General features: G+C 42.5%; 2 non-coding genes and 1 pseudogene across 2 annotated transcripts; 1 reads left to right on the forward strand and 2 right to left on the reverse strand.

Moving 5' to 3' along the window:
* Positions 1-5,289: 5,289 nt before the first annotated feature.
* trnad-guc (transfer RNA aspartic acid (anticodon GUC)) lies at positions 5,290-5,361 on the reverse strand. Its single transcript has one exon. It is a non-coding gene; the product is annotated as a tRNA-Asp (tRNA).
* A 239-nt stretch (positions 5,362-5,600) lies between these two features.
* On the forward strand, positions 5,601-5,673 carry trnav-aac (transfer RNA valine (anticodon AAC)). The gene has a single exon. It is a non-coding gene; the product is annotated as a tRNA-Val (tRNA).
* Positions 5,674-6,173: 500 nt separating this feature from the next.
* Positions 6,174-6,292, reverse strand: LOC116680843 (uncharacterized; annotated as a pseudogene).
* Between the last annotated feature and the right edge of the window lie 343 nt (positions 6,293-6,635).

Genomic DNA, 6,635 nt, shown 5'->3' on the forward strand with positions numbered 1-6,635 from the left:
GTGTTCCTAAAGTCTCCAAAAGTAGAATGGGAGCCAGAGGTTCAGACTATCAAGCTCCTCACCAGGTTCCCTTTGGGTTCAGGAGGCAGACACCATCCCACATTTAAGAGTAGGCTTGAGACTTTCCTCTTTGATGAAGCTTAAGGTAGTTCTGGCTCAGTTTTTCCTTGCTTCTTTCGCCTTCTTGCTCTTGGTGGGAAATTTTCCGGTTTCCTGTAAATAACATCACAGAAGATGTCTGGACCTGCTCTTTTATGAAAAGCGCAATGAGATAAGTGTTGTTGTGATTTGGCGCTATATAAATAAAATTGAATTGAATAAATTACCTGAACCTCAACTTCCTAGCCTCAAGTTTGAGTTTTACATTCTTGGATCCTTCTTAGGTTCCTGCCGTCCTGCCGGAAAGTTTCCTGGATCCTGAAGTAGGTGATCATATCGTCACTGAACCTATCTTTGATAGCAGGTCATTCTCCAATCCTTTTGTAAACATTTTGTTCTTTCTTTGAGTATATCCACTATATACATTCTTAAAAATGTCATATCTTTTGCTATGGTTGGGCTCGTATCCAAACTACTCTGGCAGATGATACTAGTGTCGACTTAGCCTTGGGAAATAATTAGCAGCTGGTGAAATCTCCCCATCGGGAATAAAACCCCAGTCTTCCGTGTGATAGGCGGAGGCGACCATCCAAAGTTTCAGTAGTATTGTGTTTTTGTGTTGGAACAAGTTGCACTGTTTGAAATAAGCTTTTGAGATACAAGAACCGTCTCACTTGGGACAGCAATTGACCTCCCAACCCGATGAGAAATCCTGAGCTTTGAGATTTTGGAGGGGCTGACTTTGATTACGAATGCTTGACACTGGACTTCAATCTGCCCCAGTGGGCGCTGTAGAGCACTGTTTGATGAAGCCCACAGAACAACATAATCTGAAAGAGCAAAAGGATTATAAGGTGCCCAGACTTACACTCTCCCACCTTCTGCTGCGCCTGTGAGGTGTGTTCATGTGTCCAGTGATATGCTTTTTCCATGGCTTGACTCATATTCCCATTTATTCCCATTTAGGGTCAGGAGTTCTCCTCCCATGCTGAACACAGCCTGAGCCAAGGCACGCTTTCCCCCTCATGATTCACCCCAGTGGAAGCTGTAGATCAATGCCTGATAAAGCCAAATGAACCACATAGTCTGCAAAGAGCATAAATGGAATTGCAAGTGGCTAGACTTGACACTCTCCCAACTCCTGCGGCACTTGTGACGTTTGTTCACGTCCAGGAGTTGTGCTCTTTCAATCGCTTGAAAATATTCCCATTTAGGATCAGGAGTTCTCCTTCCATGCTGAACACAGCTTGAGCCAAGGCCCACTTTCCCAGTAGTCCCACGCGTTCGCCGGGACTTCCTCGAGGCCTTGCATCGGTTAGCTGGTAGAAAAATCTCCCGTCGGGGAATCGAACCCCGATCTTCCGCGTGACAGGCGGAGATACTGTCCATTATACTAACGAGGAATGCCCAAGCTAAATATTTGGCACATCAAGAAATAGGTGGCGCTATTCCAACATTCAGACCACAGTCAATGCATGTAGAAATATTTAGGTTTACTACATATTTGCTATCATTCAAATCCATGACAAAGCATCTGTGACTGAATCTAGTTTAAAAATCTCTATTTTGTAGTTTTTTGAACATTTGCAGTAAATAAAAATGGTGCATTTTCCCACAAATATGCGAAATAAATGCTTTTCGTCAGTTTCCGTATGTAGTGGTTATCACGTTCGCCTAACACGCGAAAGGTCCCCTGTTCGAAACAGGGCGGAAACACATTTCTTTGTTTGTATTGACTTCGCACAATCAAACTCTGCAAAGTTAAACTCTCCATGACATTCCGGAAAAATCTCCCTGATGTAAATCGGGGCCAGGCCTGCCGAAGTTTCCCCAGTGCAGTAGTCATCACATTCAGAGATTCAGGAATATCCTGTCGAAAATTGATGCAGAAAAACTAGTCCACGCATTTGTTACTTCTAAGCTGGATTACTCCAGTTCTTTATTATCAGGCTGCTTAAAAGAGTCCATAAGATTCTTCAGCTGATCCAGAATGCTGCAGCACGTTTCTGATAGGAACCATAAAAGAGATCACATCTCTCCTGGTTTGCTTCTCTGCATTGGCTTCCTGTAAAATCCAGAATAGAATTTAAAATCCTTCTTCTCACCTACAAAGCTCTTCATGTTCAAGCACCATCTCTATCTTAAAGAGCTCATTGTACCTTATTACCCCACCAGAGCACTGCCTCCCAGATGCAGGGTTCCTTGTGGTTCCTAAAGTCTCCAAAGTAGAATGGGAGCCAGAGTGTTCAGCTATCAAGCTCCTCACCAGTTTCCCGTTTGGGTTCAGGAGGCAGACACCATCTCCACATTTAAGAGTAGGCTTGAGACTTTCCTCTTTGATGAAGCTTATAGGTTCTGGCTCAGTTTTTCCTTGCTTCTTTCGCCTAGTGCTTGCTCTTGGTGGGAATTTTCCGGTTTCTGTAAATAACATCACAGAAGATGGTCTGGACCTGCTCTTTTATGAAAGCGCAATGAGATAAGTTTGTTGTGATTTGGCGCTATATAAATAAAATTGAATTGAATTAAATACCTGAACCTCACTACCTCACTTCCTAGCCTCATAGTTGATGTTTTACATTCTTGGATCCGTCTTAGGTTCCTGCCGTCTGCCTACGTTCCTGGATCCTGAAGTAGGTGATCATATCGTCACTGAAAACATATCTTTGATAGCAGGATCATTCTCAATCCTTTTGTAAAACCTTTGTCTTTCTTGGAGTATATCCACTATAATACATTCTTAAAAAATGTCATATCTTTTGCTATGGTTGGGCCAGGCACGGCGCCAGGATTTCAGTTTTGGATGGGCCAGACCAATTTTGGGTGGGCCTTAAATTAAAAATGATATCAAATCACTGTTTAACCTAATACAAATAACTACTATACTGTTATTTTATGTGCTAACATAATAGAGATTTCAATAGCTTGATGCTCTTTAAATATGTTGTAAAAAACATTGTACAAACGTTTGGTTGTATAGGACGACCCTATCCGCGACCGTTCTCCTTGGTTCTGCCCAGAGAGGAGCGCTTTGGAATCTCCATTACGCACCACACCTGGCTGCGCTATTACGCAAAGCCCCATAGACCTAAGACTGGAACAGTGGTCGGGCATTTAATATTTCCCCAAACATAATTTAGTTCTGCTCGTATAACAGGAGGCCGAATATTTCACAATTCTGTTTATTTGTTTTTATGTTTTCAACACTACAGATCACAACACCTCCCGACAGTTTCATTCAATACTCGGCACAGAACTAGTTCATTGACGTCATCTTCGTGTAAAACTCAAGTTATTTCCGAAAGAGACAAACTGTTACTTTAGTGTGATTCATGTTATAACCATATTTACAAAAGGAAATAAATCACATTAACAACAGACAGCGCTGATAACAAGGGGAGCCCAGGAGGGAAAAAGAACAGTAACAAGCTGATATAGAAATAGAAATGCGCCTGTAGATTTGTAACGGGTTATGAATCGATTATTTTAATATATCTCAATACAGACAGAGTAGCCTTCACATACTCTTATCCCCTCGTGGTACACAATTAAACTCGCTAAAAAGGCCTAGAAGAAGCGAACATGGAACGACTCATTCCCTCTTTTTCCTCTGCTATGTTACTAACTTTCAAATGTAGCCTACGGATTCATCGCATGTTTTTAGGTCGCCTCGCACACCACACACTGACACAAATTACAGCAGTAGTCGGCGGGGTTTGCTCTTTAAAATGTAGATGATATCATCGAAGTCAAGAGTTACTGTAAGCTCTCGTATGTCAACAGACACAGAGACATAAGGCGAGACGTAAGCATGGTGCTCCTGTTTGGTGTTTTAATCCGATTGACACTGGAAAAGACGCGTTCAACTGTACAGGAAGTCATCGGCAGTGTTATCAGAGCTTTTAGGAAAGCATGGATATTTGGGAAAACGTCCTCATTGACCAGCTGGTGTCATTTGTATGAAGGCTAGGAGACATCAGGACTGCTGCAGATGCCATGAGGCCATAGGTGTCACTGTGGAATCGAGTGTTCAGTTCGCTAAGCTGGTAGTCTAGCGCGTTGGAAATGTTGCGCAGATCGATGTCACTTAATAGACAAACAACTTTTTTTTTAAATTAAGTTAAACTACTTAAGATTTAGACTAATTTAGCACAAATTATGAGATAATTTGACACTTTTTAATAATTCTTTATAATTAAATATAGCCTATTATATTCTTTTTTTTTTAATGAAAATTTGTGGGTGGGCCTGTTGAAAAGTGGGTGGGCCTAGGCCCGTCAGGCCCACCCATGACGCCGTGCCTGGTTGGGCCTCGTATCCAAACTACTCTGGCAGATGATACTAGTGTCGATTTAGCCTTGGGAAATAATTAGCAGCTGGTAGACAGATCTCCCCATCGGGAAAATAACCCCAGTCTTCCGTGTGAGAGGCGGAGGCGACCGTCCAAAGTTTCAGTAGTATTGTGGTTTTTGTGTTGGAACTAGTTGCACTGTTTGATAAGCTTTGAGATACGCTTGTGAAGCTTGTGAAGAACGTCTTCACTTGGGACAGCAATTGACTCCCAACCCGAAGGGAGAAATCCTGAGCTTTGAGATTTGGAGGGGCTGACTTTGATTACGAATGCTTGACACTGGACTTCAATCTGCCCCAGTGGGTGCTGTAGATCACTGTTTGATGAAGCCCACAGAACAACATAATCTGGAAAGAGCAGAAGAGGAATTATAAGGTGCCCAGACTTGACACTCTCCCACCTTCTGCTGCGCCTTGTGAGGTGCTGTTCATGTCCAGTAGATATGCTTTTTCCATCGCTTGACGATATTCCCATTTAGGGTCAGGAGTTCTCCTCCCCTGCTGAACACAGCCTGAGCCAAGGCACGCTTTCCCCCTCATGATTCACCCAGTGGAAGCTGTAGATCAATGCCTGATAAAGCCAAATGAACCACATAGTCTGCAAAGAGCATAAATGGAATTCCAAGGTGGCTAGACTTGACACTCTCCAACTCCTGCGGCACCTTGTGACGTTTTGTTCACGTCCAGGAGTTGTGCTCTTTCAATCGCTTGAAAATTCCCATTTAGGATCAGGAGTTCTCCTTCCATGCTGAACACAGCTTGAGCCAAGGCCCACTTTCCCGAGTAGTCCCACGCGTTCGCCGGGACTTCCTCGAGGCCTTGCATCGGTTAGCTGGTAGAAAACTCCCTGTCGGGGAATCGAACCCCGATCTTCCGCGTGACAGGCGGAGATACTGTCCATTATACTAACGAGGAATGCCCAAGCTAAATATTTGGCACATCAAGAAATAGGTGGCGCTATTCCAACATTCAGACCACAGTCAATGCATGTAGAAATATTAGGTTTACTACATATTTGCTATCATTCAAATCCATGACAAAGCATCTGTGACTGAATCTAGTTTAAAATCTCTATTTTGTAGCTTTTTGAACATTTGCAGTAAAATAAAAATAGTGCATTTTCCACAAATATGCAAAATAAATGCCTTTTGTCAGTTTCCGTAGTGTAGTGGTTATCACGTTCGCCTAACACGCGAAAGGTCACCTGTTCGAAACAGGGCGGAAACACATTTCTTTGTTTGTATCGACTTCGCACAATCAAACTCTGCAAAGTTAAACTCTCCATGACCTTCACGGAAAAATCTCCCTGACGTGAAATCGTGGCCAGGCCTGCCGAAGTTTCCCCAGTGCAGTAGTCATCACATTCAGAGATTCAGGAGTATCCTGTCGAAATTGATGCAGAAAAACTAGTCCAAGCATTGGTTACTTCTAAGCTGGATTACTCCAGTTCTTTATTATCAGTTGCTTAAAAGAGTCCATAAAGATTCTTCAGCTGATCCAGAATGCTGCAGCACGTGTTCTGATAGGAACCAGGAAAAGAGATCACATCTCTCCTGGTTTGGCTTCTCTGCATTGGCTTCCTGTAAAATCCAGAATAGAATTTAAAATCCTTCTTCTCACCTACAAAGCTCTTCATGTTCAAGCACGCAAGCAAGCTTGTGTTGGAACAAGTTCCTTGTCAGCTCTGCGTCCAGCAAAGAAGTCACAGCGCCTTAGGCTAACTAAAAAGCTTACAGCACCAGGTATTCCCAGGCGGTCTCCCATCCAAGTACTAAGCCGGCCCAACCCTGCTTGGCTTCCGAGATCAGACGAGAGCGGGCGCTTTCAGGGTGGGTTAGGGGTTAGGGGTTAGGGTTAGTGTAGGGTTTTCGCATTGACAATGAAATGAAAAATCTCACTTCCAACAGACAGGAAAATGGAACTTCCAGATTCCATATTCCAAAATAAATAATTCAAAATGTGGAATTCAAGAATCAGTTCACGAGTGACCACTAGAGTTCAGCAAAACCTTAAAAATTGCCAAATTCCAGATTTTGATCTAAAATTACAGAAAATTATCACTACAGGCAATGTGACCCAGAGTAGCAAATTTTAATAGAAATTACTCTAAATCCATATTTTCATATATTATCATCTTAAAATCTTAATTATTTAACAGATATTTTAATTAAGTGTTTATTAACTTCCTT

This window comes from Etheostoma spectabile, unplaced genomic scaffold (assembly GCF_008692095.1).
Source record: "Etheostoma spectabile isolate EspeVRDwgs_2016 unplaced genomic scaffold, UIUC_Espe_1.0 scaffold00018494, whole genome shotgun sequence".
Taxonomy (NCBI): domain Eukaryota; kingdom Metazoa; phylum Chordata; class Actinopteri; order Perciformes; family Percidae; genus Etheostoma; species Etheostoma spectabile.